This window comes from Mobula hypostoma, chromosome 1, assembly GCF_963921235.1.
Source record: "Mobula hypostoma chromosome 1, sMobHyp1.1, whole genome shotgun sequence".
Classification (NCBI taxonomy): domain Eukaryota; kingdom Metazoa; phylum Chordata; class Chondrichthyes; order Myliobatiformes; family Myliobatidae; genus Mobula; species Mobula hypostoma.
This window is the reverse complement of record NC_086097.1, coordinates 244,051,162-244,072,820: the sequence shown is the minus strand read 5'-3', so window position 1 is coordinate 244,072,820 and position 21,659 is coordinate 244,051,162. Positions and strand designations below refer to the sequence as shown.

The 21,659-nt window shown below is 44.9% G+C and overlaps 1 protein-coding gene across 9 annotated transcripts in view; it reads right to left on the bottom strand.

The window, feature by feature from the left end:
• arpp21 (cAMP-regulated phosphoprotein, 21) overlaps nucleotides 1–21,659 on the bottom strand; it is a 414,287-nt gene that overhangs the window by 191,669 nt on the left and 200,959 nt on the right. For all 9 annotated transcript variants that reach the window (XM_063066324.1, XM_063066333.1, XM_063066342.1 and 6 more), the window contains one exon: nucleotides 11,883–12,046. The gene's annotated coding sequence lies outside the window, so the exon portion shown is untranslated. The remainder of the gene's footprint in view (nucleotides 1–11,882; nucleotides 12,047–21,659) is intronic.

Below are 21,659 nucleotides of genomic sequence, written 5' to 3'. Positions count from 1 at the left end.
CCCTTCATGCCCTGACTCTACCAACCTCTGCCTTAAATACACCCAATGACTTGGCCTCCACAGTTGCCTGTGACAATGAATTCCACAGACTCACCACTCTCTGGCTGAAGAAATTCCTCCTCATCTCCATTCTAACTGGACATCCCTCTATTCTGAGGCAAACATTGTAACTTTTTTTAATGTTTTTGCACTGCGTGCTGCCACAAAATAACAAATCTCACCAACCTGAATCTAAGCAATACAGGCAAAATGCTGCAGGAACTCAGCAGCCCTGGAGGAAGCTGGGTGGGTGGGAGAAGAGGGATGAAGTAAGAAGCTGGGAAGTGATAGGTGGAAGAGGTGAGGGGCTGAAGAAGAAGGGATCTGATAGGACCATGGGAGAGAGGGAAGGAGGAGGGGCACCAGAAGGGGGTGATGGGCAGGGAAGGAGAAGGGAAGAGGGGAGAGAGGGGAACTGGAATGGGGAATGGAAAAAGAAAATACATTATTGGAGAATTATGATTCTGATAGTCCTTATTTGTGAATAGCTTTTCTTAAATTCTAAATTCTACTTCGAAGTCTTTGGAACATATAGATAGCTAGGGTGGCTATGGAGTGGAGGGCGAGTTTGTAACTCTAGTGGGAGCACATGATGTTGGGAATGGCGAGGGTGGAGCGCCACAGGAGGGGCGTGGGACGGGTGGCAGGGCAGAAGTGGTCAGGGTGCAGACACACCCAGCCCGACACGAAGCAGGGTCATTTGATTCCAAACAATTGGTTTATTGATCATTACAGAATGTCTCTCTGGTGCTTCCTGCTCCCTCCCCTCTTTCTTCCCCTTTTCCCAACCATGATTCCCCTCTCCCTGCCCCCTTCCCACTCTCAGTCCACAATAGAGACCCATATCAGAATCAGGTTTATCATCACTCAAGTATGTCATGAAATTTATTTTATTTGTGGCAGCAGTACAGGGCAATACATAAAATTACTATGGCACTGTGCAAATGTCTTTGGCTCTATATATATACATACACACACATATACACACACACACACACACACACACACACCCCACATACGGTATATATATGTGTATATGTGCCTGTGATAGAGAGTTCAGTAAATATAGTCCGTATACACAAGCATTTACACATGCACACACACACGCGCACACACACACACACACACACTCAGACGCAGACACAGACGGACATGCGCACACAGACACAGACCCGCACAGACAGGCACACACAATCATTGTGTTGTCATTGTGGTGAGTGTGCACACTTTAATGACTTGTCCCTGGTATATTCTTATAATGGGTTTGCTTTAGGGTGTCTTTCCCACCATACAGGGCAGAATATTCCATTTCTTTAGTAATCAGGATGTGTAAATGTGTACATGTTGTTTGTATACTGTATTTAAGGTCAATACTTCTGTTTATTTTCCAATATGATTGTAACTACATTGTGGGGTCCATCATATTCTGATTCATGTATAGTCTTAAGTTAACTTTGTGAGTAATTAAAGATGGTAGGTCCAGGTGCCTCTCCAAAAGGACCACACCTTGTCGTACGGTTTGGAGCTCTGCGTGCCTCAATGACCGAGAGAGCTACATTGGCTGGAGTCAGGGCCTTGTGCTTTGGCTCTTGGTAGGGTCACCCATGCCGAGCAGGTCAAAGTCCACCAGGTTTTGGAGGTTCAGCTCAGGGCTAACAACCCTGACTGGTAAAACAAAACTGTTACAGAAACAACAATGAAGAATCCTTCTACATCTGAGTGTGATGGTATTCCTGAGTCTCCACATGGGACTTGCGTGATCGACAGTAGGGAAACCAAAACCAAGAGAAAACGACTGACATGTTGTAGGACACCCTGAAAACCTTCAGAGATGGAGGACGCTCACTGCTGCTGTAAACACCAGTGACGTAATGGGCAGTAAGTAGAAACATAGAAACATAGAAACATAGAAAATAGGTGCAGGAGTAGGCCATTCGGCCCTTCGAGCCTGCACCGCCATTTATTATGATCATGGCTGATCATCCAACTCAGAACCCAGCCTTCCCTCCATACCCCCTGACCCCTGTAGCCACAAGGGCCATATCTAACTTCCTTTTAAACATAGCTAATGAACTGGCCTCAACAGTTTGCTGTGGCAGAGAATTCCACAGATTCACCACTCTCTGTGTGAAGAAGTTCTTCCTAACCTCGGTCCTAAAAGGCTTCCCCTCTATCTTCAAACTGTGACCCCTCGTTCTAGACCTCCCCAACATCGGGAACAATCTTCCCGCATCTAGCCTGTCCAATCCCTTTAGGATCTTATACGTTTCAATCAGATCCCCCCTCAATCTTCTAAATTCCAACGAGTACAAGCCCAGTTCATCCAGTCTTTCTTCATATGAAAGACCTGCCATCCCAGGAATCAATCTGGTGAACCTTCTTTGTACTCCCTCTATGGCAAAGATGTCTTTCCTCAGATTAGGGGACCAAAAACGGGGTGGATTGCTCTTGGTAGGACAGAGAGATCGAGCTGCCAAGAGTTCCCACTGGACATAGTACTCTATGTACTATAAGTGTGTTTTCTGGTAGATATCTTTTTGTAGATATTGGCAATTTTCTTTTTGCTAGTTCTGCTAAGTTTTGACAGTTTCATTTTTGACGCACTGAAATAAATCCCACTGCATGAAAATGCTAAGTGACTCCAGCTATCTTTTCTTTGGGCATAACCCACGTATGCAACAGTGCCTAAAGACTTCTGCACAGTACTGTATTTCTTTATTTTCCCTTAAACGTCCGTAGGAAAATGAATCTCAGGTTAGTATTACTATGTTAACATAAACATACTTGGATAATAAATTTATTTTGACTTTGAATTTGAAGAGAGTCATAGAGTGATAGAATGGAAACATGCCTTTCGGCCCATCTGGTCAATGCTGTCCGAGTCACCTGCCTGAGCTAGGTCCACTTAAAAATTTAAAATTAGCTTCCTTTGTCACGTGTACAGCAAGACATTGAAACATACAGTGAAATGCATTGTTTTGTGTCATCGATTGACACAATCCAAGGATTTCCTGGGGTAGCTTGCAAGTGTCGCCATGCTTCCGGCACCAACCGAGAATGCCCACTATTTACCTGCACCTTTTTGGAATGTGGGAGGAAACCGGAGCACCTGGAGGCAACCTGTATGTTAATGGGAAGAATGTACAAACTCCTTACAGACAGTGGCTGTATAGTGTTACACTCGCTGCCACACCACTGTGCCGCATTTTGTCTCTGCTTAACACTTATCCCTCTAAACCAGGGGCTCCCAACCATTTTTATACCAAGGACCCCTACCATTAACTGAGGGGACCGTGGATCCCAGGTTGGGAACCCCTGGTCTAAACCTTCGCTATCCATGTATCTGTCCAAATGTCCTTAAAGCATTGTAAAGTTGCCTTCCTCAAGCATTTTCTCTGGCAGGTCATTCCATATACCCACCACCCTCTTTGTGAAAAAAAATTACCCTTCATCTACTCTTTATAGGTTAACCTTCCCAGCCTAAAACTATACCCTCCAGTGCTAGACTCTTCTAACCTTGGTAAACAGGTGACAGGGTGGAGATATGTATCTACCAAAGGAGGCGTAAGGCACTCCTTCCCTCTGCTAGCCTGCAGGTTACCTTTGGGCAAGGTGTGACACCTGCCTAGCCCCCAGATCAGGGTCACATGAAGCCATGGGAGCAGGTGGTGGATGGTCGTATGAGCAGCTAGTGCATATCACAAGTCCTGGTTATGCGACCACTGATGCCAGGCAGACAATCTCTGAAGAGTATTGATAATGGCTGAGGTCACCCGTCTTGTAAAGACATTGCCCAGAAGAAGGTAATAGCAAACCATTTCTGTAGAAAAATTTGCCTAAAACAATCATGGTCATGGAAGAACTGTGATTGCCCACGTCATACAACACGGCACACAATGAATGAACCTTATTAAAAGACCTTAACTATATCCCTTGTGATTTTATAATACTCTTTAAGGTCACCCCTCAGCTTCCCTCACTCCAAGGAAAGGCATCCCAGCTTTGCAGTGTGTCATTATAAATGAGGTATTACAGACTTGTAAACATCTTTTTGAATCTTTACTGCCCTTTTCCTAACTTCTCTCTCTGGGTCACCCGAATTGCGCCATTCCACACGATAGTAGTGGTGGTGTGATCACTCGAGTTGAGTATGATTTTCTCCCAAAGGGTTATTCCCTTAATGGAGAGGGCCTGTGTGATTTTGTGTAATGTGGGAAAGCTGAGGCAGGGGCAGCCACCGCACAGTCCTTGAGGGATTGAGATCAGGGTCCAGTGGCGTGGAATGTAAGATGACCAGGGACCCTTCACTGCTGCAGTCTTCCTCCACCTTCACTGCCATAGTGATGTGTCAACTCCTCCTGCCGGCTCCACTGACGAGGGGTTGGTTGGATTGCTCTGTGTGTGGAATCTCCTCTTGAACTTGCCACCATGGGTGACCCTGTCAGGAGCCAAGCTCCAGACGGCGTCGCTGTCCGGATCTCAGCAACTCGTAATTCCCTCCACCAACGTGACTATCCTCGGAGAAGACCAGGTACAATAGTTAGTGTCGTCTCATCAATGCCTTACACATTTGTGACATGGCATTTCAACTCCTGTACTCGGTGCTCTGAATAATGAAGGCAAACGTGCAAAATGCCTCTGTGGCAAGGCAAGGGTTAATTTATTGTCCATGCAAAAGGTTGGAGAAATTTTGGGGTCCAGGCCACAGAGTGTATTGAAGTGACTGAACCCGATGTTTGGACGACGATTTAAGCACCAGGCCAAATTGGAAAGGTCAGGTATAGGCCGAATCGAGGAGGTGGGATCCAGGCCCCACAGCGTATTAAAGCAACTGAACCCGATATTTGGACAACAATTTCGGCACGGGACCAGATTGAAAAGGTCAGGCTGTCGGGGCCTGAGGCAAGGGTCAGGCCAGTTCAGCTCAGAGTCCATGGGCAAGCTATTTCTGAACTTCAGTTCAGAATGCAATTTGGTTGCATTTATTGTTTTGCATGATTTGTTTTTCTTTGTGCATTGGGTGTTTGATGGTCTTTTTAATGTTTTTTTTGGCGGGGGGGTGTTCTGTTCTGTGGATGCCTGTTAGGCGAGGAATCTCAAGGTTGCATGAATGTATACATGCTTTGATAATAAATGTACTTTGAACTTTTGAGAAATACAGCTCTGAATGACTCTCTTGTCCACTCATCCCTCCCCTCTTGTTTCCCTCCTGGCACTTGGGAAGTTTATAGACGTGCACTTTGGAAGAAGGAACAAAGGTGTAGACCATTTTCTAAATGGGGAGAAAGTTCATAATCAGATTTGCTGAGGGACATAGGAGTCCCTGTGCAGGATTCCCAAATGCTAATGTGCAGATTGAGCTGGTGGTAAAGAAGGCAAATGCAATGTGAGCATTCATTTCAAGAGGACTAGAATAAAAAACTCAAGGTTGCAAAGCTGAGGCTTTATAAGGCATTAGTCAGGCCACACTTGTGAGTAGTTTTGGGCTCATTATCCAAGAAAAGATGTGCTGGCATTGGAGAGGGTCCAGAGGAGATTCAGGAGAATGATTCCAGGAATGAAAGTGTTAATGTTTGAGGAGCATTTGATGGCTCTGGGCCTGTACTCATGAGAGTCCAGAAGAATGGGTGGGAGGAGATCTCTTTGAAACCCATTGAATATTGAAAGGCCAAGATAGTGTGAATGTGGAGAGGATGTTCCATTGTGGGAAGCACTGGGATCTACTAATCTTGGAACGTGGGAGGAAACCGGGCCTAACACTGGGCATAGGACAGGAGGGCGTAGCCTCAGAATAGAGGGACTCCATTTACATAGAAACATAGAAAACCTACAGCACAATACAGGCCCTTCGGCCCATGAAGTTGTGCCAAACATGTCCCTACCTTAGAAATTACTAGGGTTACCCATAGCCCTCTATTTTTCTAAGCTCCATGTACTTATCCAAAAGTCTCTTAAAAGACCCTATCGTATCCGCCTCCACCGTTGCTGGCAGCCCATTCCACGCGCTCACCACTCTCTGCGTAAAAAACTTACCCCTGACATCTCCTCTGTACCTACTCCCAAGCACCTTAAACCTGTGTCCTCTTGTGGCAACCATTTCAGCCCTGGGAAAAAGCCTCTGACTATGCCTCTCATCATCTTATACACCTCTATCAGGTCACCTCTCATCCTCCGTTGTTCCAAGGAGAAAAGGCCGAGTTCACTCAACCTGTGTTCATAAGACATGCTCCCCAATCCAGGCAACATTGTTGTAAATCCCCTCTGCACTCTTTCTATGGTTTCCACATCCTTCCTGTAGTGAGGTGATCAGAACTGAGCACAATACTCCAAGTGGGGTCTGACCAGGGTCCTATATAGCTGCAACATTACCTCTCGGCTCCTAAATTCTTTTCCACGATTGATGAAGGCCAATACACCGTATGCCTTCTTAACCACAGAGTCAAACTATGCAGCTGCTTTGAGTGTCCTATGAACTCGAACCCCAAGATCCCTCTGATCCTCCACACTGCCAAGAGTCTTACCATTAATACTGTCTTCTGCAATCATATTTGACCTACCAAAATGAACAACTTCACACTTATCTGGGTTGAACTCCATCTGCCACTTCTCAGCCCAGTTTTGCATCCTATTAATGTCCTGCTGAAAGCTCTGACAGCCCTTCACACTACCCACAACACCCCCCAACCATTCTGTTGACAGCCAATTTACTAACCCATCCCTCCACTTCCTCATCCAGGTCATTTATAGAAATCACAAAGAGTAAGGGTCCCAGAACAGATCCCTGAGGCACACCTAGGTCACCGACCTCAATGCAGGATATGACCCGTCTACAGCCACTCTTTGCCTTCTGTGGGATCCACAACGCAAACCTTCCCGCCAGGATATTGGCCCCCCCTGGGATTCAAGTACAACCTGTCCTTTTTGTACAGGTCACACCTGCCCCAAAAGAGATCCCAATGATCCAGAAATCTGAATGCCTGCCCCCACTCCATTTATCCTCCACCTCATTCTATTCCTGAACTCACTGTCGTGTGGCACAGGCAGTAATACTGAGATTACTACCTTTGCGGTCCTGCTTCTCAACTTCCTTCCTAACTCCCTGTAGTCTGTTTTCAGGACCTCCTTCCTTTTCCTACCTATGTCATTGGTACCAATATGTACCATGACCTCTGGCTATTCTCCTTCCCACTTCAGGATATCTTGGACGCGATCTGAAACATCCCGGACCCTGGCACCTGGGAGGCAAACTACCATCCGAGTTTCTTTCCTGTGTTCACAGAATCACCTGTCTGACCCTCTAACTATAGAGTCCTCTATCACTGCTGCCTTCCTCTTCCTTTCCCTACCCTTCTGAGCCACAGAGCCGGAATCTGTGCCAGAGGTGCGGCCAGTGTTGCTTCCCCCAGGTAGGCCGTCCCCCCCCCAACAGTACTCAAACAGGAGTACTTATTGTCAAGGGGTACAGACACAGGGGTACTCTCTTCCTTTTCCCCTTCCCTTGCCTGACTGTTACTCACTTGTCTGTCTCCCATGGCTCCGGTGTGACCACCTGCCTATAGCTCCTCTCTATCACCTCCTCGATCTCCCTAACCAGACGAAGGTCATTGAGCTGTATCTCCAGTTCCCTAACATGGTCCCTAAGGAGCTGCAGGTCGACACACAGGGTGCAGATATGGCCGTCTGGGAGGCTGAGAGACTCCAGGACTTCCTACATCTGACACCGAGCACAGAACACCGGCCTCACATACATACTTCCTTTCAGCAATTAACACAGGTAAACCTACCTCGCCTCGTTACCGCCAAAGCCCTGTCACTCTGCTACACTTTCACTCCGCTGCCCACTGGTTATGGCGGTCTTCTTTTTAAACTTTTCCTGCTCTACTGGCTGACGTCACGTGCCTGCGCAGACTCGCCTCTCTTTACCCCGAGTAGTAAAATGCCTTCGCTCCAAAACCCTTAGCCATTCCACTCGCAGGCTTCTTGCTTCGAATCAGAGATTTCTTTAGCCAGAGTGTAGTGAATCTGTGGAATTCATTGCCACAGATGACTGTGGAGGCTAAGTCATTGAGTTTAGTTAAAGCAGAGGTTAATAAATTCTTGATTAATCAGGACTTCAAAGGTTATGGGAGAAGACAGGAGAATACGATTGAGAGGGATAATAAATCAGTCATGATGAAATGGTGGAGCAGACTTGATTGATCGAATGGCTTAACACTGCTCCTACGTCTTATGATCTTAAATCAGTCATGATGGAATGGTGGAACAGATTCAATGGGCCAGATGGCCTAATTCAGCTCCTTTCTTTTATGGTCCTATGGTCTTAAAAGGTAGGAGCTCTCATTGGTCACCCATTTTAAATGGACTTCCAATTCCCATTCCAAAATGCCAGTGAATGGCCTCCTCTACTACCATGATGAGGCCACTTTCAGGTTTCAGGAGCAACACCTCATAGATTATCTGGGGAGCCTCCAACTTGAAGGCACAAACATCAATTTCTCTCATTTCTGGTAATTTTTTTAGAGAGATTTGGCATAGTAATAGGCTCTTCCAGAACCAAGACCTGCACTGCCCAATTATACCCTCTATGCTAGTGATAGCTACTAGTAGTGTTACTCTCTGCATCGCCAGCGATACCTCTTCATGCTTTCATTAATGCAAGAAGAGTGCCTTTGGAATGATCACCACAAAACTGTCAGATTCAGCTCTGAATTTATTTATCACAGGTACATCGAAACATGCAGAGAAATGTGGTGTTTGAATTAACAGCCAACACAGCCAATCATGTGCTGGGGCAGCACATTCCAGCACCAACGTAGCATGCCCAATGTACTTAGTAGTACAACACAGAACACAGCGTATCAAGTGACAATAGCAAAACAAGCCCAATTTCTTCCTCCCTCCCACCCACCTACACATATACACACACTGTCCTCTAATCCCCAACACAGGCCATCTTCAGCCTTATCCTCAGCCTCATTGATATACAGACACTGGGCCTTCAATTTCCCCAGAGGAGTCGCAGATTCGGGGCTCTGGCCATCGGGCTCGACTTCCAGACTTTTGATCGACCTTTGGGTTTTGATCGTCAGTAACGGTCCAGGACTCACCAATGACAACAAATAAAGATTCTGAAGGAGGACCTGAAATCCTGTCTTGACCTCCAGACTCGCCACGAACAGGAAACACAAAACGTTCTCGCTGCTTTGCCAGCTCAACGTCAAAAACGGAGTGGGCAATATCACTGTCACCCTCAGAATGAGATTCCAATGGAAGCAAAGATCTGAAAAAGCAGCCTGGAGTCATGGTGGCACATATCCCCACCAGAAGATATCTTTTAAGATGAGTGGGGGAAAGTATAAGGAAGATTTTGTAGGTAGCTTTTTTTTTAAGACGGATGATAGATAAATAATAACAAGAGATTCTGCAGATGCCGTAAATCCAGAGCAACACACACAAAATGCTGGAGGAAGTCGGCAGGTCAGGCCATGGAGAGGAATGAAGGGTCGGCGTTTTGGGCTGAGACCCTTCATCAGGACTGGAAAGAAGGAGGGACAATAGGAAGGTGGGGGAGGGAGGGGAAGGAATCTCTCTCTCTCTCTCTCTCTCTCTCTCTCTGACTATCCATCCCATAGGATTATGATGATAGGGGAAGGAATACAAACTAGAAGCTGATAGGAAACCAAATGAGGGTGGAGGTAGGTGGGTAGTGGGGGAGTTGAAGTGAGAAACTGGGAGGTGATAGGTGAAAGAGGTAAAGGGCTGAAGAAGGAATCTGATAGGAGTGGATAGTGGAGCATGGGAGGAAGGGAAGGAGGAGAGGCATCAAGAGGAGGTGATAGGCAGATGAGGAGAAGAGAAGAGGTAAAAGAGGAGCCAGAGTAGACAATAGACAATAGACAATAGGTGCAGGAGTAGGTCATTCAGCCCTTCGAGCCAGCACCGCCATTCACTGAGATCATGGCTGATCATCCACAATCAGTATCCAGTTCCTGCCTTATCCCCATATCCCTTCACTCCGCTACCTTTAAGAGCTCTATCTAACTCTTTCTTGAAAGAATCCAGAGAATTGGCCTCCACTGCCTTCTGAGGCAGAGCATTCCACAGATCCACAACCCTCTGTGTGAAAAAGTTTTTCCTCAACTCCGTTCTAAATTATCTACCCCTTATTCTTAAACTGTGGCCTCTGGTTCTGGACTCCCCCAACATCGGGAACATGTTTCCTGCCTCTAGCATGTCCAATCCCTTAATAATCTTATATGTTTCAATCAGATCCCCTCTCATCCTTCTAAATTCCAGTGTATACAACCCCAGTCGTTTCAATCTTTTGACATATGACAGTCCTGCCATCCCGAGAATTAACTTCGTGAACCTACGCTGCACTCCCTCAATAGCTAGAATGTCCTTCCTCAAATTTGGAGACGAGTAGGGGATGAAAGAAGTGGGAAGGAGAAGGGGGACAAGTTACCGGAAAGTAGAGAATCTAATGTCCACAGAAGATTTATGAAAATTCCATCAAAATTAATGGGCAGTTTTCTATGCCACTTAAAGGTCTTAAAAAGCCTATTGAATAACTAACAATATTCAGAGCAAAGGGAATCCTCCCACCCCTTCAACCATCCTCCTTTACACCCACCCCAGATGCTCAGTGAGGTAATTTCCTTGAACAGTCACCAACAGTCATAGAGATGTCTTGTATTTTTAGCAACAGGTGCGCATGCCAACAGCATAATGAACCACATTAATTCGAAGATACATTAGAATTGCACATTAAAAAGCACTTAAGGTAATGTGAAATCCATTCTGGATTGTTACCCTGCGACTAAAATTAATTTTGATTCTCAAAGCACAAATGCATTTTAAATCGCATTTTGATATTTCATAGTTTTTAGCGTCATGAGGAACTGTATCCATGAACTCGACGAGTTAATGTTTCTTTTCTATAGCAGCTTATAATAATATAAGAAGAACAGAGATGGGTAAATCATAAAAAACTGCAGGAGGACCTCAGCCAGTCAGGCAGCATCTATGGGTGAGAGTAAACAGTCGACGTTTCAGGCCAAGACCCTTCATGAGGATTGGAAACAAAGGGGCCAAAGCCAGATTAAGAAGGTGCGGGGAGGGGAAGGTGATAAGTGAGACTCTTCATCTGGACATGATGAAGTGTCCTGATAAAGGACCTTGGCCCAAAACATTGACTGCTTATTCCTGGCTTATCCAGGAGCAGCATTACCTTCGTTCGAGTCTCCTGGTACATCGCCTGTGGCTAACTATGGTCTCCGACACACAAAATATCGGAGGAACTCAGCAGGTCAGGCAGCATCTATGGAAATGAGGAAACAATCGATGTTTCGATGAAGGGTCTCAGACTGAAATGTTGACTGTTTATAGGCGCTGCCAGCCCTGCTGATTTCCACTGGATTTTGTGTGTGTTGCTCTGGCTTTCCAGCATCTGCAGGATCTCTTGTGTTTAAGATTTGGGTAAGTGATGCTTCTACTTAATATAGACACAACTACTCATAAATCCCACATTCCCCAGCATCATACAAGTTTTTTTTAACATAAATTTAACTTTACATCATGAACATTTCTATCATCGTGAAATAAACGACCAAATTATTCTCGTGCTCCAAAAATTGCAACTTTTCTCAGACTGGTGAACCTGTGCAACTCAAGGATTGTGTAAGGTATGCATCCAAAAATCATGTTTTGCACAATTTAGTAATAGATATCTGAATGTACATCTGAATATCTCTGCTTCCCTTCACCAAATCAGGAAACAAGTTCACATTAGCAATCACCATTTCCATCAGAATTTTCACTCAGAATTTGGAAAACAAAATTACCTTCCGTGCACTCTTACTGTAGGTTGACTTTCGTTTATTGATGCTTCCTATCTGATGCTGCTTGGAAATGATTAATAATAAAACGAGTCCCATGCCCTCGTCAACAGCCCAACATGCCAGCCTCCATGCTGGTTCTAAAGAGGATTTGTGAGACTGTCATCGATCTGAAAGAAATAGAACACAAAAAAAACATCGAATGTTTAAAGTAAGTCTTGACGAGAGGCAGATTGTCTACATTGATGACCTGCTTGAAGCAAATCTGCTTCACAGTTTGAATTAGCTCCACCTGTCTCAAACTGCTGGCTGCTTCTCCAATGAAGGCAAGGAAGGGTTGTTCAATCACAACAGCTCCTACGCAATGAGCTAAAATTAACAACTATTTTACACTCTATTATTACGCATATCTAGTTGTGAGCCGCTTTCATTCAGGCACCTGTAAACTTCATACTTAAATCCAATTCAAATAATATGGGATAGAATTGCTTCTAGCTCATTTTGCGGAAAAATTAACTATTTCAAAATTCCAAGTAAGTTTATTATCTAAGTGCTTCTTACCACTATATACCACCCTGAGGTTCGTTTTAATTATTTTTCTATTGAGATACAGCACGAAATAGGTCCATCTTGCCTTTCTACTGTGAATGCCCACAAGAAAATGGTGCAGTAGCATAGTGGGCGGTATGTTAGCGTAGAGCCACACCACCCAAAAATCCCCCGATTTAATCCTAGTCTAATTACAGGACAATTTACAATGACAATTAACCTACCAACCGGGCTGTGGGAGGGAACCCCTGAACTCACAGGGAAACACCTTACAGGCAGCAGCAGGAAGTGAACCCAGGTCACCTGTACTGTAAAATTTTGTGCTAGCCACTACGCATCATGCTATTTCCTTGCAGGCATTCACAGTAGAACAAAGAAATACCATCGAATCAATGAGAAACTACACACAAAGACTGACAAAAAAATCAACGAGCAAGAGAAGAGAAACTGTGCAAAGACAAAAAAAAGATAATAAGAATAAGTAAGTAAATAACTATTACTGAGAACGTGAGGTGAAGATTCCTTGAAAGTGAACCTGTAGGTTGTAGAATCAGTTCAGTATTGAGGTGAGTGAAGTTATCCATGGTGGTTCAGGACAACTGAAGGATAATAACTGTTCTTGAACCTGGTTGTATGGGACCTAAATCTCCTGTATCTCCTTTCTGACGGCAGCAGTGAGAAGAGAGCATGGCCTAGATGATTTTTTATATAACTTTGGTGGATTCATAAGCTACCCTGTTTTAGTAGTGAAGGCAACCGGAATTGACACAGAATGAATCATTACAGAATGAGCATCAGGGACTGTAGACCTGGACGTGTGAAGTAGAAATAGAGAGAACTGGAAATAATCGGAGCTTCAAACTGCATCGGTGAAGAGAACAATGTAGAAAATGTTTCAGGTCAATGTCTCTTCAACTAATGAAGGGTCAGTGATGTGAAGCAGGAACTGTATTCTTCTCTCTGTTGTCATACCCAGATCTGCTCAGCATTGCCTAGAAATTGCCACTAAAAATATAGAATGCTACAGCACAGTCCAGGCCCTTTGGCCCGTGATGTTATGCCAGCCTTTTAACCTCCTCTAAGACCAATTTAACCCTTCCTTCCCACATAGACCTCCATTTTGCCATCATCCATGTCTAAGAGTTTCTTAAATGCCCCTAATGTATCTGCCTCCATCACCACCTCTGGCAGGGTATTCCATACACCCCACCACTCTCCGTGTCACTCTCCGACATTCCCCCACACTTCCCTTCAATTATCTCAAAATTATGCACATTCATCCCTGAGAAAAGTCTTTGGCTGTCCATTTGCTCCATGCCTCTTATCATCCTCTATCAAGTCACCTCTCATCCTCCTTCACTCCAAAGAGAAAAGCCTTCGCTCTATCAACCTAACCTCTCTAATCCAGGCAGCATCCTGGTAAATCTCCTCTGCGCCCTCTCTAAATCTTCCACATCCTTCCTGTAATGAGGCGACCAGGAAAGAACACAATATTCCAAGCGTGGTCTAACCAGGGTTTTACAGAGCTGCAACATTACCTCACAGATCTTGGAGTCCATTCCAGCAGCCGAGGCTAACACAAATCACCCCAACATTTTTGAATTATTTATATATTCTGTATGTATGACGAATCACGGTGTGTATGCTTTGGACACGTTAGCGTATTCCGGCAGCTAGAATTTTGGATATATCCTAATATTTTTATTAGCACCACGGCTTTGAAAATTGATGGCCAGAATTTCTGAATTGAAATCTACCATCTCCTTAAATTTGACAGGACACTTTTAGCTGAGGTTTACCTGTACACACCTGATGTAAACTCAAAGTTCAACACTCATTATCGAAGTCAGTATATGACACCACAGACTATGTGGAGATTCATTTTCTTGCAGCCATTTACAGGAAAGTGAAGAAATACAAGAGAATTTATGAAAAACTACGCATAAACAAAGTTCGCCAAACAACCAACGTGCAAAGGAAGCAAAACTATGCAAACAAAAAAAAACTGAGAACTTGAGTTATAAAGAGTCCTTGAAGGTGAGTTGAAGAACTAGTTTAGGATTGAGGTGAGTGAAGTTATCCACGCCAGTTCAGGAGCCTGATGGTTGAAGGGTAATAACTGTTCCTGAACCTGGGGGTGTGAGACCCAAGGCTCCTGTACCTTTTGCCCATTGGTAGTAGTTAGAAGATAGCATAGTGAGGATGCTGGGGGGTCTTTGATAATGGATGCTGCTTCTTTGTGGCAGTGCTCCTTGTGGATGTGCTCAATGATGGGCGGGTTTTGCCTCTGATGAACTGGACTGTGTCGACCACTTTCTGAATTCTCTCCCAGATCAGATCCACATCAAGCAGTGCATTCACCAACGCACTATTGCAGATGCTGGGTAAGATTTGATCAATTCAGTTCTGAGCAGGGATCTCTCTCAGTTGTAGACTATGTTAATTACCCATTTCCTTTAGGCCTCTGGTAACTACATCTTCATGAAGTGCATCGAACTGCATCTCCTTAGAGACCGTGTTAAGGAAATGGAGCTGCAGCCAGATGACCCTTGGCTCGTTTGGGAGATTGAGGGGGTGATAGATAGGAGCTACTGAGAGATGTAAAAGGCATGTTAAAAGGGCAATAATCATAGGGGACTTCAATATGCAGGTAGGTTGGGAAAACAGGATGGTGCTGGATCCTAAGAGAGCGAATTTATAGAATGCCTACAAGATGACTTTTTAGAGCAGCTTGTAGTTGAGCCCGCTAGGGGAATGGCATTTCTGCATTGGATGTTATGTAATGACCCAGATTTGAGTAGGAAGCTTTAAAGGAACTCTTAGGAGGCAGTGATCGTAACATGAAAGAATTCACTCTGCAGCTTGAGAAGGAGATGCTAAAATTGGATGTATCCATATTACACTGGAGTAAAAGAAATTCTAAACAAGAGAAAATCTGCGGATGCAAGCAACACACACAAAATACTGGAGGAACTCTGCATGCTAGACAGCATCTATGGAAAAAAATACAGTTGACGTTTCAGGCTGAAACCCTTTGGCAGGACCGAAGGAAGGAATAAAGGAAATTACGGATGCATAAGAGAAGAGCTAGCCAAAGTTGATTGGAAGGGGACACTAGCAGGGATGATGACCATAAGACCATAAGACAAAGGAGCAGAAGTCGGCCATTCGGCCCATCGAGTCTGCTCCGCCATTTTATCATGAGCTGATCCATTCTCCCATTTAGTCCCACTCCCCCGCCTTCTCACCACGACCTTTGATGCCCTGGCTACTCAGATACCTATCAATCTCTGCCTTAAATACATCCAATGACTTGGCCTCCACTGCTGCCCGTGTCAACAAATTCCATAGATTCACCACCCTCTGACTAAAAAAATTTCTTTGCATTTCTGTTCTGAATGGGCGTCCTTCAATCCTTAAGTCATGCCCTCTCGTACTAGATGCCTGTCAACGTTCGAAATGTTTCTATAAGGTCTCCCCTCATTCTTCTAAACTCCAAGGAATACAGTCCAAGAGCGGACAAACGTTCCTCATATGTTAACCCTCTCATTCCTCTCAGAACAGCAATGGCTGGTGTTTCTGGGGGAAATTCGGAAAGTGTAGGAAAGATACACCCTAAAGATGAAGGTGTATTCTGAAGGGAGAATGAGGCGACCGAAGCTGGCAAGGGAAGTCAAAGATAGCATAAAAGCAAAAGAGAAAGCATATAATATGGGCAAAAATAAGTGGGAAGGCAGAGGAATGGGAAGCTTTTAAAAACCAATAGAAAGCCATTAAAATAGAAAAGATGAAATATGAAGGATACAAGAAGTTTTATCAGGTATATAAAGAGTAAAAGAGAAATGAGATTGGATATTGTACTGCTGGACAATGACACTATAGAGGTAGAAATGAAGGACAAAGAAATGGTGGAGGAACTTAGTAGCAGAATGTCAGATCCATGTCCTAGAATGTAGTGTTTGGACAATTTAAAAGTTGGCCCAGATACACTGGAAGTCCTAATGTTGGATACGGATGCGGAGGTCGGGCCGATCTTGCTTGCTGTCTCGCAAATGTTCATTCCAATTTCCGCAGCACCCAAGCTGTGAACTGATCCAGCTGCTATGTGTTTTCGCCCTGCTGGTTTGATGAACCGAGGAACGAGGCTTGGGTTTATTCTGGTTTGATGAACCGAGGAATGAGGCTTGGGTCTACTCTGACCGCTCTGGGAGCAGATCTGGGACTCAGTCTGATTCGGAATGCTGTGGCTTGCTCCTGTTGTTTGCATGATGTGTGTTTCTTCTTCTCTCTCTTTCTCTGCGCAGTGGGGTTTTTGGTCTTTTTTAAATTGGGTTATTCGAATTTCTTCCTTTTTGGCTGCCTAGCAGACAATTTTCAAGCTGTATAATTTATACATTCTTTAATAATCAATGTGCTCTGAATCTTTGAGAAATTCGAGAGTGTCGGGGGTAGAAGTGAGTGTCATTGCCACTACTAGGGAGAAGGTGCTTGGGAAGCTGAAAGGTCTGAAGGTAGATAAATTAACTGGACCAGATGGACTATACCCTATGGTTCTGGAAGAGGTAGCTGAGGAGATTGAGGAGGCATTATTAATGGTCTTTCAGTAATTACGAGTTTCTGGAATGGTTCCTGAGGACTGGAAAATTGCAAATGCCACTCCACTCTATAAGAAGGAAAGGAGGCAGAAGAAAGGAATTTATTTATTTATTGAGATACAGCACTGAGTAGGTCCTTGTGGCCATTTGAGCCATGCGGTCACCAACCGCTGAATCAACTGCAGCCTAATCATGGGTTAATGGGGCCTTTTCAGGTTGTCTGCCATGACTAGTGGTGTGTTGCAGGGGTCAGAGTTGGTACTGTTTCTTTTCACATCATATATCAATGATTCGGATGAAGGATGGCTTTGTGGCTAAGTTTGTGGGTGATGCAAAGCTAGGTGGAGGGGCAGTTAACGTTGAGGAAGCAGGGTGTCTGCAGAAGTTCTTAACCAGATTGAGGGAATGGGCAAAGAAGTGGGGGATGGAATATAATGTAGGGAAGTGCATGCTCATTCACTTAGACAGAAGGAATAAAGATGTGGATTATTTTGTAAATGGGGAGAACTTTCAAGAATCAGAGGTGCAAAAGGACTTGGGAGAACTTGTGCAGAATTCCCTTAAGGTTAACTTGCAGGTTGATTCAGTGGTAAGAAAGGCAAATGCAGTATGAGCATTTTTTCAAGAGGATTAGAATACAAAAGCAAGGATGTAATGCTGAGGTTTTATAAGGCATTTGAGAGGCCTCTCTTGGAGCATTGTGAGAAGTTTTGGGCCCCTTATCTAAGAAAGGCTGTGCCAGCATTGGAGAAAGTTAAGAGGAGGTTGACAAGAATGATCCCGGGAATCAAAGGTTTAACATATGAGGAGCGTTTGATGGCTCTAGACCTGTACTCACTGGTGCTTAGAAGAATGATGGGGGATCTCATTATCAAATAACGAATTGTCTAGGTGGATTGGAAATGGAGAGGATGTTTAGGACCAGAGGGCACGGCCTCAAAATTGAGGGACGTCTAAATAGAACAGAGATGAGGAATATTTCTTTATCCAGAGGGGGTGAATATGTGGAATTCTTTGCCAAAGATAGCTGTGTAGGCCAAGCCATTGGGTATATTTAAGCAACACACATCAAAGTTGCTGGTGAACGCAGCAGGCCAGGCAGCATCTATAGGAAGAGGCGCAGTCGACGTTTCAGGCCGAGACCCTTCGTCAGGTCCTGACGAAGGGTCTCGGCCTGAAACGTCGACTGCGCCTCTTCCTATAGATGCTGCCTGGCCTGCTGCGTTCACCAGCAACTTTGATGTGTATTGCTTGAATTTCCAGCATCTGCAGAATTCCTGTTGTTTGGGTATATTTAATGCGGAAGTTGATATGTTCTTGATGAATTATGCTGTCAAAGGTTACAATAAAATGCAGGAGAATGGGGTTAAGAGGGATAACAGATCAGCCATGATGAAATGACGAACCAATCTCAATGGGCTGAATGGCCAAATTTTGTTCTTAGGTCTTATGGTCCTTAATACTACCCAATGAATTCTCCAAATGTTGCACATCACAGGTTTCTCCACCAGCCCTGGTTCCTGATTACCCTCTTCCCCAGCATCCCTTATCCTGGAAACGTTTTCCTGCAAGCAGAACAAGTTACACCAGCTCTTACGCCTTCTGTTCACCACCACTGAGGCTCCAAAAAGTCCCTCCTGGAGGTGCAACACTTCACCTGCAAATCTATCGGGATCATCTACTGTATCTGCCATGGTTTCCTCTACATCAGTGACACCTGCTGCAGTTTGGCGACCACTTTGTCGAACACCTTCACTCTGTCTGTCGCAAGAGCCTGCGTTTCCCAGTGGGGATACCCATTTCAATTTAACCTCCCATTCCCATTCTGACATATTGGGTCCATGCCCTCCTCTACTGCCACAATGAGGTCACTCTCAGGTTTGAGGAGCAACACCTCATATCACACCTGGCTAGCCTCCAACCTGATGGTATGAACAATGATGTATCTAATTTCCAGTAATTTCAACCCCCGCCCCCACGTGCTTCTCTCTTTTTCCACTCTCCATTCTGGTTCCCCTCTTCTCATCTGCCCATCACCTCCCTCTGGTGTCCCTCCACCTTTCCTTTCTCCCATGGGCCACTGTCCTCTCTTAATAGACTCCTTCTTCTACAGCCCCTTTCCATTCACCCTATCCCCAAACAGCTTCTTGCCTCATCCCCATCGACCAACCTTACACCTCTCCTGGTCTCACCTAACATCTGTGAGCTTGTACTCCTCTCTCTCCTCATCTTCTTATTCCCGATTCTGCCCCCTTCTTTTTCAGTCCTGATGAAGGGTCTTGGCCTGAAACATCAACTGTTTATTCCTCTTCATAGAAGCTTCCTGATTTGCTGAGTTTCTCCAGCATTTTGTGTGTGTTGCTCTACATTTTCCCCATAACTCATTCATAGAAACATAGAAAATAGGTGCAGGAGTAGGCCATTCAGCCCTTCGAGCCTGCACCGTCATTCAGTATGATCATGGCTGATCATCCAACTCAGAACCCTGTACCTACCTTCCCTCCATATCCCCCTGATCCCTTTAGCCACAAGGGACATATCTAACTCCCTCTTATATATAGCCAATGAACTGGCCTCAACTGTTTGCCGTGGCAGAGAATTCCACAGATTCACCACTCTGTGTGTGAAGAAGTTTTTCCTCATCTCGGTCCTAAAAGGCTTCCCCTTTATCCTCAAACTGTGACCCCTCGTTCTGGACTTCCCCAACATCGGGAACAATCTTTCTGCATCTAGCCTGTCCAATCCCTTTAGGATTTTATATGTTTCAATAAGCTCCCCCCTCAATCTTCTAAATTCCAGAGAGTATAAGCCTAGTCGATCCAGTCTTTCATCATATGAAAGTCCTGCCATCGCAGGAATCAATCTGGTGAACCTTCTTTGTACTCCCTCTATGGCAAGAATGTCTTTCCTCAGATTAGGGGACCAAAACTGCACACAATACTCCAGGTACACCCTCCCTTAGTCTCGGGTCTCTTAACCAGGCCCCCCGCATCAGCCCCCGCTCTCCTGGTCCAAACCTTAGTTCAAAAGGCAAAGTGTTAATTTGTCTGCTCTGCAGCACCTGAAAAGAAATAAGCATTAGCTGTTTGATAGTGTTCAAGGCTTCCTGAACAATAGCTAATCTTTGACCAAGTCCCATATACACCATAGACTCTACGACAAAAGAACAGAATCAGGCCATTTGGCCAATCGAGTCCGCTCTGTCATTCCATCATGGCTGATTTATCCTCCCCCTCAACCACATTCACCTGCCTTCTCTCTGTAAGCTTTCATGCCCTTATTAATCAAAAACCTATCAACCTTCACTTTAAATATACCCAATGACTTGGTCTCCACCGCCGTCCATGGCAATGAATTCCGCAGATTCATCATCCTCTGGCTAAAGAAATTCCGAGCACAAGAAAGTCTACAGATGTTGGAAATCCAAAGCAACACACATAAAATGCTGGAGGAACTCAGCAGATCAGGCAGCACCTGGCTTGGCCCAGAACGTTGACTGTGTACTCTTTTCCATAGATGCTGCCTGACCTGCTGAGTTCCTCCAGCATTTTGTGTGTGTAGCTAAAGAAATTCCTCTCCATCTCTGTTCTAAAGGGACAATCTTCTATTCTGAGGTTGTGCCGTCTGGTCTTACACTACAGGGAACATCCTCTCCCCATCCACTCTATCCAGGCCCTTCAATATTCAATGTTTCAATGAGAGTCCCCCCTCATTCTTCTAAACTCAGACAAGTATGGCAGGCTATTGTGGAAAGTTGCTTAAGATCACATGGGATTCAGGGAGAGATAACTAATTGGATTTATAATTGGCTCGCAGGTAGGGAGCAACAAGAGATGGTCAAAGGTTATTCCCTAGACTAGTAGTCGCAGGGGTCAGTTCAATAGCCTTCATAATTCATTACTGTGTATAAATAACTTCTTGTGTATAAACAACTTTTTATATGTCAAAACATGGTAACATACAGTGAAATGCGTCGTTTGTGACAGCAACCATCACAGTCTAAGCCCGCAGGTGTCGCCATGCTTCCAGTGCCAACATAGGATGCCTACAAATTACTGACCCTGATTGTTTCGTCCTTGGAATGTGGGAGGAAAACAGACCACGTGAAGGAAAAACATGTTTTGGGGGAGAACATACAGATTCCTTACAGATACCAGTACGAATTGAACCCAGGTTGTTAGTGCTGTAGGATTCACCTGCTGCTCATTCCAGTCTCATCACCTGAGCCTACTCAAACACAAATTTTGTATTTTGAGAGACCCCACAGTAACAGGACAGACACAATGAATGCGGAGTCCCGATCTCTAGTGTGGAACAGTGTAAAGGTACAAGCAACTGAGATATGCAGTGTGCCGATGGCAGCCTCATTCGCTGGGACAAAGAATGGAGCTAAGCATTGGTCTCCATCCACCAACATGGACGGGTGACAAAGAACTTTTGCAGTCTGGGTCTCCGCTCCATACTCAAAGCCCAGAAACATGGATAATGATGAAAGACATCCACGGATGTTGGGCTGTCCCAGAATCAGACGTCCATGTGATTAGGAAGCACAGGGACCGGTCCGTTCATATGACTGCAGTTCAAGCCTGAAGTTGGGGTCCTATCATCATCTAGTCTAGGGGAAGTTGCATGCCATCTT